The 10,736-nt window shown below is 37.5% G+C and overlaps 1 pseudogene; it reads left to right on the forward strand.

The window, feature by feature from the left end:
• The first annotated feature begins 10,344 nt into the window (after positions 1 to 10,344).
• LOC138397822 (U2 spliceosomal RNA) lies at positions 10,345 to 10,449 on the forward strand (annotated as a pseudogene).
• The last annotated feature ends 287 nt before the right edge of the window (positions 10,450 to 10,736 follow it).

Genomic DNA, 10,736 nt, shown 5'->3' on the forward strand with positions numbered 1-10,736 from the left:
GGAAAGCACAAGCAAACTTCACGAACAAGTAGCCCAGACCCCCATATGCCATCCACTCCGGCTGAACTTGGAACGCTCCTCCCTCAGCTCACACCTGTGGTCATACAAAAGACTCTGGTGTAACCAACTGAAGGAGTAAGAAAAAATCTGAACTTGGTTTCCAAATGGGCCAACTTGGTATGTACAAGCCAAAAAAGGACAGAAGCATTATTGAATCCTTACTCAGGAGATGGACTTAAATGGCAATGGCAAAGGAAAATCTTTGGAATGGGTGAGGATTTGGGTGGTGTGCCTGGTCATTCTCTTGTGTGAAAGGAGAAGGGGGCAGAGGTTAATAGCCTGGCTGGCTGGTCATGGTCCTGGAAGAAGAACAATTGAAAGAGCAGAAACGAGAGGGTCCGATTTAGAGGAATATAATTAGTGCCCACCAGAAAGCATCCACCATGGAAGAGGTACTAAACAACCAAGCAGAGAAAAGGACTCAGCCAGTTGATGTCAGCTAATCCTTGACAGTGCCTGTCCCTCAGAGCTGGCACAAAGAACATTTGAACAAGTGGCAAAACTGGAGGCAATATATGGGTCCAACCATATGGGCTCTCACTTACCCAGGCTGATCTAGTGACTGATGCCTCTGACTGTCAAATCTGCCAGCAAGAGACCAACACTGAGCTACTGGTGTGTCACTACTGCTTTAGAAGAACAGCAGGCCATTTGGTGGCAAGTTAACTAAGTAGGACCCCATTCATCCTGGAGGTGCCAGTGGTTTATTCTCACAAAAATAGACACTACAAGACGAGCAACTGGTGTTAATCTTTTTCCTTCAAGGCTCAGGGGCTAGCAGCTTTATAAATAAGGGTAGTCCTGATCATAAACTCTACTCCATTTGCACAAAACAGTAGAGTTAGCCTATCTTTTTCTGCCTTAAATCCTGATGTTCACTTCTCTTCCATACTAATAAATGTCCTTTGTGGCAATTTTTTTCAGAATAGGACACTTTTGTCTACATTAAAAACCTGTTCAGGTTTCTCCTCAATATCCTTTCTCCTCAATGATTTTCTTAATGGCATCTGGGAACTCATCTGCTGCCTCTTGGTGGGCAGAAGCTGCCTCTCCTGCTGTTATCTTGATGTTTTTTTAAGCCAACTCTTTCTTTCTTTCTTTTCTTTCTGTTTCTCTTTTCTTTCTCTCTCTCTCTCTCTCCTTCCTTCCTAACCTCCCTCCCTCTCTCTCCCTTTTCCTTCTTTCCTTCCTTCCTTCCTTCCTTTTTTTCTTTCTTCTTTCTTTCTTTCTCATGATTTTACACTGTTACCCAGGTAAAGTGCAGTGTTGTCATCATAGCTCACTGCAACCTCAAACTCCTGGGCTCAAGAGATCCACCTTCCTCAGCCTCTCAAGAAGCTGGGACTGCAGGTGTGCACCTCCACTCCCGGCTAATTTTCTCTTGTTTTTGTAGAGACAGGGTCTTGCTATGATGCTCAGGCTGGTCTCAAACTCCTGATGTCAAGCAATCCTCCCACCTCAGCCTCCCTAACCCAGGCTAGAATTAGAGGTATGAGCCACTGTGTCCAGCTCCAAATCTTTTTCTAAAATTATTAAACCATCCTTTGCTGTCATTGAATTCTCCATCTTTAAACCTTTCCCCTTCCTTCTGCTTTAAGCTGTCATATAATGACTTTGCTTTTTCTCAAATCATAATAGAGTCTGTAGGTATGCCTTTCTTATAGCAATCCTGAACCCACATAAAAGCTGCATTTGAAATACAAGATAAAAAGGTATTTCACAGGGTTTCTGCACCTTGCTGGCATAGCTTCAGTGACAGCTTCAAGAATTTTCTTTTCTTCTTTTTTTCACAATAATTTTTATGCTGGATTCATTTATCTTGAAATGGTAGGCAACCACAGCTGCAGACCTCCATCTATGGTACATATCAAGCAATTCAGCTTTTCCTTATAATGTCATAACTTTTCTCTGTTTCTTGGGAGCACTTCCAGGATCACTAGTAACACTTCATATGAGTCCCATGGTGTTATTCAAGGTTTACAGGATTGCACTTAACATGATGAAAAATAAAGAGAACTGCAAGAGATGACATTTTATTGTGATACACAATTTACTAGAGAGAAAAACTGCTTATATGGTGGTAATTAGTATCACTTGAGCTCACTGCAATAGCAACAGGAGGTGGCTGAAAAATTATTACAATAGTACAGTATGTACTACAGTTAATTTTAGGCAGTTATGATTCAATGCTATATCTTTACATCTGTTTACATTTCTCTGTACACAAATGGCACCATGTACAACCTGTGTTTGTGTGTGTATGTTTTGATAAATTTTAACTTTTTATAATAGATTTATGTACATTTTGTGGTAGTAAATGATAAAATAGATAAGTATCTACATATATTTAATGTATTCATTACATACCTAAGTTTTTCATAATTTTTTCAACATTTCTAACCTTTGCAGTTTATCTATGAGTTTTTCAAGTTGTCACAAATCTCCAAAAAATTTTCAACATATTTCTTGAAAAAAAAATCCACATATAAGTGGACCTACGCAGTTCAAACCTGTGGTGTTCAAGGGTCAATTATACAATGTAAATGCTATGTAAACAGTTATTATACGTGTTTTTATTTATTTTATTTTTTATTGTTGTATGGTTATTTTTGTTTTTTAAAAATATATTTGATCTATGGCTGGTTGAATTCATGGATATAGAAACCATGGATGAGGAGGGCCAAATGCATTCTGCTGTTGTTAGGTGGAGTATTCTATAGATATCCATTAGGTCTAGTTGGTTTATAGTGTTGTTCAAGTCTTCTATTTCCTTATTGATTTTCTGCCTAATTATACTATCCCTTATTGAAAGTGGGGTGCTAAAGTATGCAACTATTACTGTAGTATTGTCTATTTCTCCATTCAATCTTGTCAGTTTTTTGTTTCTTATATTTGCAGATCTATTATTAGGTATGTGTATATAAATATACACACACATATAAACATATATATAAACATATATATATTTATAATTGATATGACTTCTTGATGGATTAACTCTTTTTTCATTTCAAAGTACCATTGTCTCTAGTAACAATTTTTGTCTTAAAATTTAATTTGTCTGATATTATTATAGTATAGCCATTTCAGATCTCTTTTTTGTACTGTTAGTATTATATACTTTTGTCCATCCTATTATTTTCAACCAATTTGTGTATTTGAATCTAAAGTCTGCTTCTTGAAGACACCTAGAGTTGGATCATATTTTTTATCAATTCTTCCAATCTCTGCCTTTTGATTATATTTTATTAGTCTACACCAAATGCAATTACTGCTAAGTTAGGATTTATGGCTGCCATTTGTTCTTTGTTTTCTGCACATATTATGTCTTTTTTCCCTCTATTCCTCCAACTTAAATTGAAACAACCTAGTTCAGATTAATTAATACCAATATAATTTCAACAGAATAGAAAAACTTTGTTCCAATACAGCTCCATTGTGTCTCCTCTCCTCTGCATTATTATTGTCATACAAATCATATCTTTATATATTCCATAAATTTTGTGCTATTGTCTTTTAAACCAGATAAGAGGAGAAGAAATTCACAAATATACTTATAATGTCTTTTATAAACCTTTATCGGTTTGTTTATTTCTTTCAGTGGATTCAGTTTACAATCTAGTGTCTTTTCATCTCAGCTTGAAGGATTCCCTTTTGTTTTCTTACAGAGCAGGTCTACTAGCAATGAATTCTCTCAGCTTTTGTTTATTTGGGAATGTCTTAATTCTTTCTTCACTTTTGAAGGATGGTTTTTCTGGACAAAGTATTCTTAGTTGATAGTCTTTTTTCTTTCTAAACTTTGACTATGTTACCTCACTCTCTTCTGCCCTCCATTGTTTCTGATGAGAAGTCAGCTATCAATCTTATTGAGGAGCCTTTGTATGTAATGAATTGTTTTTCTCTTGCTGGTATCAAAGTGGCCATGCTTCCCAAGTAACCTACATACTCAACAAAATTCCTATGAAAATATCAACATCATTTTTCACAGAATTAGAAAAACAATCCTAAATTTCATATGGAATCAAAAAAGAGCCCAAATAGCCAAAGCAATTCTAAGTTAAAATAACACATCTGGAGGCATCACATTCCCTAACTTCAAATTATACTAGGCTATAGCAACCAAAACAGCATGGTACTGGTATAACAGTAGATACATAGGCCAATGGAACAGAATAGAGAACCCAGAAATAAAACCATCTACCTACAACCAACTGGTCTTCAAAAAAGCAAAAATATACATTGGGGAAAGCACACTTATTCAATAAATGGTGCTGAGAAAATTGGATAACCACATGCAGAAGAATGAAACTGGATCCCTATCTCTCACCACATACAAAAATTAACTCAAGATGGATTAAAGACTTAAATGTAAGACCTGAAACCATAAAAATTCTAAAAGAAAAGCTAGGAAAAACTATTCTCAACATTGGCCTAGGTAAAGAATTTATTACTAAGATCCCAAAAGCAAACATAACAAAAATAATAAATGGGGCTTAATTAAACTAAAAAGCTTTTGCACTGCAAAAGAAATAACCAACAGAGTAACTAGACAACCTATACAATGGAAGAAAATATTTACAAACTATACATCTGACAAAGGACTAATATCAAGAATCTAGGAGGAACTCAAATCAGCAAGAAAAAAAAAAAACAAGATAACCCCATTAAAAATTGGCAAAAGACATGAACAGATATTTTTCACAAGAAGATATACAAAAGATCAATAAACATATGAAAAAAATGCTCAACATCACTAATCATCAGAGAAATGCAGGTTAAAACCACATGAGATATACCACCTTATCCCTGTCAGAATGGCCATTACTAAAAAGTCAAAAAACAATAGATGTTAGTGCAGATGCAGTGAAAACAAATGCTTATGCACTGTTGGTGGGAATGCTATTCATAGTTAGTATAACCTCTATGGAAAACAGTATGGAGATTCCTGAAAGAACTAAAAGTAGACCTACCATTCAATCCAGCAATCCACTACTGGTATCTACTGAAAGGAAAAGAAGTCATTATATCAAAAAGACACCTGCATTCATATGTTTATCACAGCATAATTCACAATTGCAAAGATATGGAATCAACCTAAATGGCCATCAACTGATTAACAGATAAAGAAAATGTGATACACACACACACACACACTTTGGACTTAATACTCAGCCATAAAAAGAATGAAATAATGTCTTCTGCAGCAACTTGGGTGGAACTGGAGACCATTATCTTAAGTGAAGTAACTCAGGACCAGAAAAACAAATAGCACATGTTCCCACTTATAAGTGGGAGCTAAGCTATGGGTATGCATGGTCAGACAGATGTCATAATGGACACCGAAGACCCAGAGGGGGAGAGATTCAGAAGGGGGAGGAGTTTGGGATGAAAACTTACCTGTTGCGTACAATGTATACTATTTGGGTGATGGATACACTAAAATCCCAGACTTCACCAAGGTGAAATTGATCCATGTAACAGAAAATCATATTTACCCACTAAATATATTGAAATAAATAAAAAATTTAAAAAAGATGTATAGCCAGTATAAAGGGAAACAGGCATTTTCATGTACTGCTGATGGTTGTATATATTAAAAACCAATTTGGCTACTTTAATTATGATTTTTTAAAAAATTTTCAATCCTCCATTTCTTCATCTGTAAAATGATGACAATAATGCCTGTCCCAGGGGGTTGTTGTGAAGACAAATTAGATAATGCATAGAAAGTACATCTCACAATGCTTGGCATGTAATGTATCTCTACTAAGTGCCGGCTTTTGCTGTTATAAACTGTAGTTGGAGAGCATCTTCTTCATGAACAGATATGTTACGTTACTGTGCAGGATACAACCACCTTCTATTCATTGGATCAAGATTCTATTATTAAGCTCTGCATGATACAGTTGTAATGGTGAGAATGTAAGATCCGGAGGGCAGATGCCTTGTCTGTCTGATTCACTTATATCTCCCAAGCATCCGGAATAGCATCCAACACATGGTAAGCACTAAGCAAATACCTCTGGAATAATAGACAACGAACTTCTGAACTGGATACAACTCTACTCACATCCTGGCTCCACCATTTCCTAGCTGTGTCACTTTGGGCAAGAAACATAGATTTTCCATGTCTTAGTTTTCTCAGCCATAAAATGAGAAATTATATACTTTCTAACTTGCAGAATTAGTCACATATAATAACACATGTTAAAAATCTTTGTAAACTCTACATCAAGATTCAAATGTCAGTGTGACTGTTTTGGCCACACTGAAAACTTGAAAGTCCTTCCAAAAAAGTGATTCTTCTCCCTGGTTTTGACCCAATGTTCTATCCTCATGAGCCTCCTGGACCAAAAACACTGTTTTGGAAACACCCCGAGTTCCATTCCGACCTCCTCTGCCCTCTCATCTTATCAAGCCAAGCTCTTATCTCTGGCTTTGTGATCCTACCTTGTCCCTGCCTCTGGAAACCTGGGCTTGGGATCCAACTTGGTGTGCCTGGTGTTTAAATCTTTTATGACTCTGATTTTATATGGCTCTCTGGTTCTCAGTGCCCTTGGCTGAGTCAGTTAGGAATTCCTCACTCTGATTCCTGACCTGTGGCACCCAGCACCTAATCCTGACTGGCTGAGTTCTTACACCCCTCACTCCTCCCACATATGCATGAGTAAGGTAGATCAAAAGAGTGAGCCCCATTAGGCTATGTTCCTAAAATCCAGACTTACATGAAGCTGGAAATTTCCTGTTCAAGTCAAATGGATTGGGGGCAAAGGAAAACTATGCCCCTATGATTTTTTTTAATTGGGTAATTACAGCAGAACACAAAATTGGACATAGGCAAGTGATTGGTAGAGTGTGCTAGAAGGAAAATGGTAACTCTTTGTGAACATTATAATGGGCTGAATTAGCCCTATTCTGGGGAGTTCAGAGTCATCTCAGAAAGTTCAGCAAAGACATCTGCTCAGATAAAGACATCTGCTCAATACAGTCACCGCAGTGGGAGTGCAAAAGAAAAGAGAATGTTGGAATGAATTAAAATAAAAAGCAGCTGAGAAAAATTAGTACAGTATTGAGTGTCTTACTAAATGCTGCTAGAGCCTCTGATTCTATAGGCTTCGTATAGACATCGCATATGTTTTACTTGGCTCAGGGGCAAAACTTAAAAGCAAAGGTCCGATAGAGATCAATCTATGCATAAATATCATCATGTCGTTAGTGTGTGCTCAGCTCTGGGCTAGGTCTTTTAACAAGCGTATGGTAATAATTTCTGTCAAAGAATTGAAATGACTTGGAAAGTACTAGAAGTAAAATACAGAGGTGATAGCAAAGGACTAGATCCATAGCCAGCATTTGATTAACATTGCCAGAGTAATTAGTAAAATCAATATGTAACAACTACTTCTTGAGCACCTAAGGTGTGCCAGACAGCATTCTAGACACTGGAGACACAGATATGAATGAGACATCCACGTGCTTGCTCTTATGGGGCGTATTTTCGAAGATGCTGAGCTACAGAACACACAGATAGTGAATGCAGGACAAAGGGATGAGTAGGGAGTGTAGCTAAAGATGGCCAGGGAAGACCCCCTGCAGAGGACTCATTGAGCAGGAACTTGAATCAAGCCATGGAGCCATGTAACAGCCTGCAGGAAGAATGTTCCAGGTAGAGTGGACAGACAGCAGGCAGCATGAGCGTGGCATGCACGGCCCACAGCGTGGAGAAGTGCGGTTAGAGCAGAATGTGCTGGAGGGGAGTAACAGATGCTGAGTTTAGACAGAAAGCCAGGGCTTGGCTGACAGTGTACTGGGTAAGCTAGGGTTAAAAATTTGGGAGTTTGGAGAAAGGGACTCAGGTGAGCATGTACACATGTACCTGGATATTCATCAGCTATTTCTCTGTGCTCTCCAAGTTGCACTAAAGGCCCAAAGTTAAAAACAATACTATCAAAGTATGCTCACCTTCTAGAAACTGCCAGATGTCCTCTCACAGGTCTTACTAAAAGATAGAAGACCTGATCCTTCAATCCTCACCTTTGTCATCTCAACCAGCCCGTGGGAGAGAAGACTAACTTTTTGAGAAAACTGGTGGCCTCATGCGGAGTGTGGTTGCATTTTTTTCTACCCTCATGATGAGAGGGGATTACCTCAACTCAAAGGAAAGCAAGAAGATTTCTAAGCCAACTCCACTGATTTGATGGCTGTGCCTCCAGGAGGGAAACTGACATGTTGCTCTCTATGTGGGACACTTAGCTGAGCTGCAGGCATTTGAGGCCTCATCCCAATTCTCCATGAGAGCAGAGATGGCAGGAGGGCTCTGGGGACTCCGGGAATGTACACACATAGAGAGTAACCAATTCTCACCTGAAGGTTCCTGAAAGTGAAGTGGTGACTTGATCCATAGTGGGAAGATGGGTGGGAGGAACCCGTGTGTAAGGGGACTCAAAAGATAAACCATCTCTTCTTTTTACTTCAAAATATGAAGGGAAAGAAAAGATGAGCCATCTACAAACGTGGGCACTCGCACTAACCCATCCACTTCCAGCCAATTGTCACAAACCCTTGTAAATTGCCCCCATCTAGTGATTGGGGGGGCAAGTCAGAAAAATAAGGTACCATATATAAGAGTTGAGGTGTGAAGAAAAATATTGCTCCCTGTCTAGGGTGTACATAAACAGAACTTCTTGAAATTTTCCTGTGGAATGGGTAAGTAGAATCACCTACCACTCTTGCATTTGTGAGGCTTATTAAAATTTTTTATGAGTCAACCTTCAGGATGACAGCTGTGCACTAGAGTTGTCAAAAACCCTAGGACAAAGGATAACAAAATCAGATGACTGACACTATCTGACTTTAAGACTTACTGTAAACCTACAGTAGTCAAAACAGTGTGGTATTGGTGAAAGAATGGATAAATAGATCACTGGTACAAAATAGAGAGCCCAGAAATAGACCAACACAAATATACACAACTGATCTTTGACAAAGGAGCAAAGGCAGTTCAATGGTGAAAGGATAGTCTTTTCAACACATGGTGGTGGGACAACTGGACATCCACATGCAAAAAAAAATGAACCTAGACATAGACTTTCCTCCATTTACAAAAATGGATCAAAATGCACCACAGACCTAAATGTATTATAAAATGCAAAATCATAAAAATTCTAGAAGATAACATAGGAGAAAATTTGGATGGCCTTGGATTTGACAGTGACTTTCTATATGTAAGACTAAAAGCAAGATTCATGGCGGAAAAGAATGACAAGTTGCACTTCATAAAAATTAAAAACTTCTACTTGTGAAAGACACTATTAAGAGATTGCAAAGGTAGTCCACAGACGAGGAGAAAATATTTACAAAATACACATCTGATAAAGGACTTGTATCCAAGATATACAAAGAACTCTTAAAACTCATTAATAAGAAAATAACCAGATTTTTTTTTAAATGAGCAAAAGATCTGAACAGATTCCTTATCTAAGAGATATACAAATGGCAACGGAGCACACAAAAAGATGGTCCACATCATATGTCATTAGGGGATTGCAAATTAAAACAAAAATGAGATACCACTACACAGCTCTTAGAATGGCTAAAATCCAAAACACTGACGACACCAAATGCTGACAAGGATTTGGAACAAAAAGAACTGTCATTCATTGTTGGTAGGATTGCAAAATGGTACAGCCACTTTGAAAGACACTATGGTAGTCTCTTACAAAGTTAATTTTATCATACAATCCCACAATCATTCTTCTAGGTATTTACCAAATGTGTTAAAATCTTAACGTCCACACAGAAACCTGCACATGAATCTTTGTAACAGCTTTATTTATAATTTCGAAAAACTGGAACAACCAAGAATTCTTTAAAAAGTGAATGAATAAACAAGCTGCGGGACATCCATATAATGTAATATTATTTAGCAATTAAAATAAATAAGCCATCAAGCCACAAAAAGACATGGAAGAACTTTACATGCATATTGGTACATTAAAGAAGTCAATTTGAAAATCCTACATACTGTATTATTCCAACTCAATGATATTCTGAAAAAAGCAAAACTACAGAGACAACACAAAAATCAGTGGTTCCTAAGGTTTGTGGGGAGAGAGAGAGAGGGATGAGTAGGTGGAGCGCTGGGGAATTTTAGTGCAGTGAAGCTGTTCAGTGTGATACTATAATGGTGGACACACGACACAGTGCATTTGTCATACCCATAGAAATGTACAACACAAAGAGTGACCCTTAATGTAAAGTATGGGCTTTAGTTAATAATAATGCGTTATCGCTTCCCAGCCTTTAGGCTAAGATCAAGTGTAGTATCTGTTCTTATCAATTTAATAATAATGTATCAGTATTGGTTCATTAATTTTAACAAATTTACCTCACTAATTCAAGATGTTAATGATCAGGGAAACTGTGTGGGGAGGAGGTATATAGGGAACTCTTGGTCATATATGCTCAATTTTCCTGTAAACATAAAAATTTTCTAAAAAATAAAGTTTATTAATTTAAAAAATATAACAAAGCAAACAAACAAACAAAAAGTCCACCTGGAGCCATGCAATGAAACCACAGTGGAAGGGCAAGAACAGGTTGTGGATGATGTAGAAATATACAGGACTCTGGTCAGAAACTCACTAATGTGCAAGAGGGGATTTCAAGGACAAATAAGC

The sequence above is a fragment of the Eulemur rufifrons genome, chromosome 16, assembly GCF_041146395.1.
Source record: "Eulemur rufifrons isolate Redbay chromosome 16, OSU_ERuf_1, whole genome shotgun sequence".
NCBI lineage: Eukaryota > Metazoa > Chordata > Mammalia > Primates > Lemuridae > Eulemur > Eulemur rufifrons.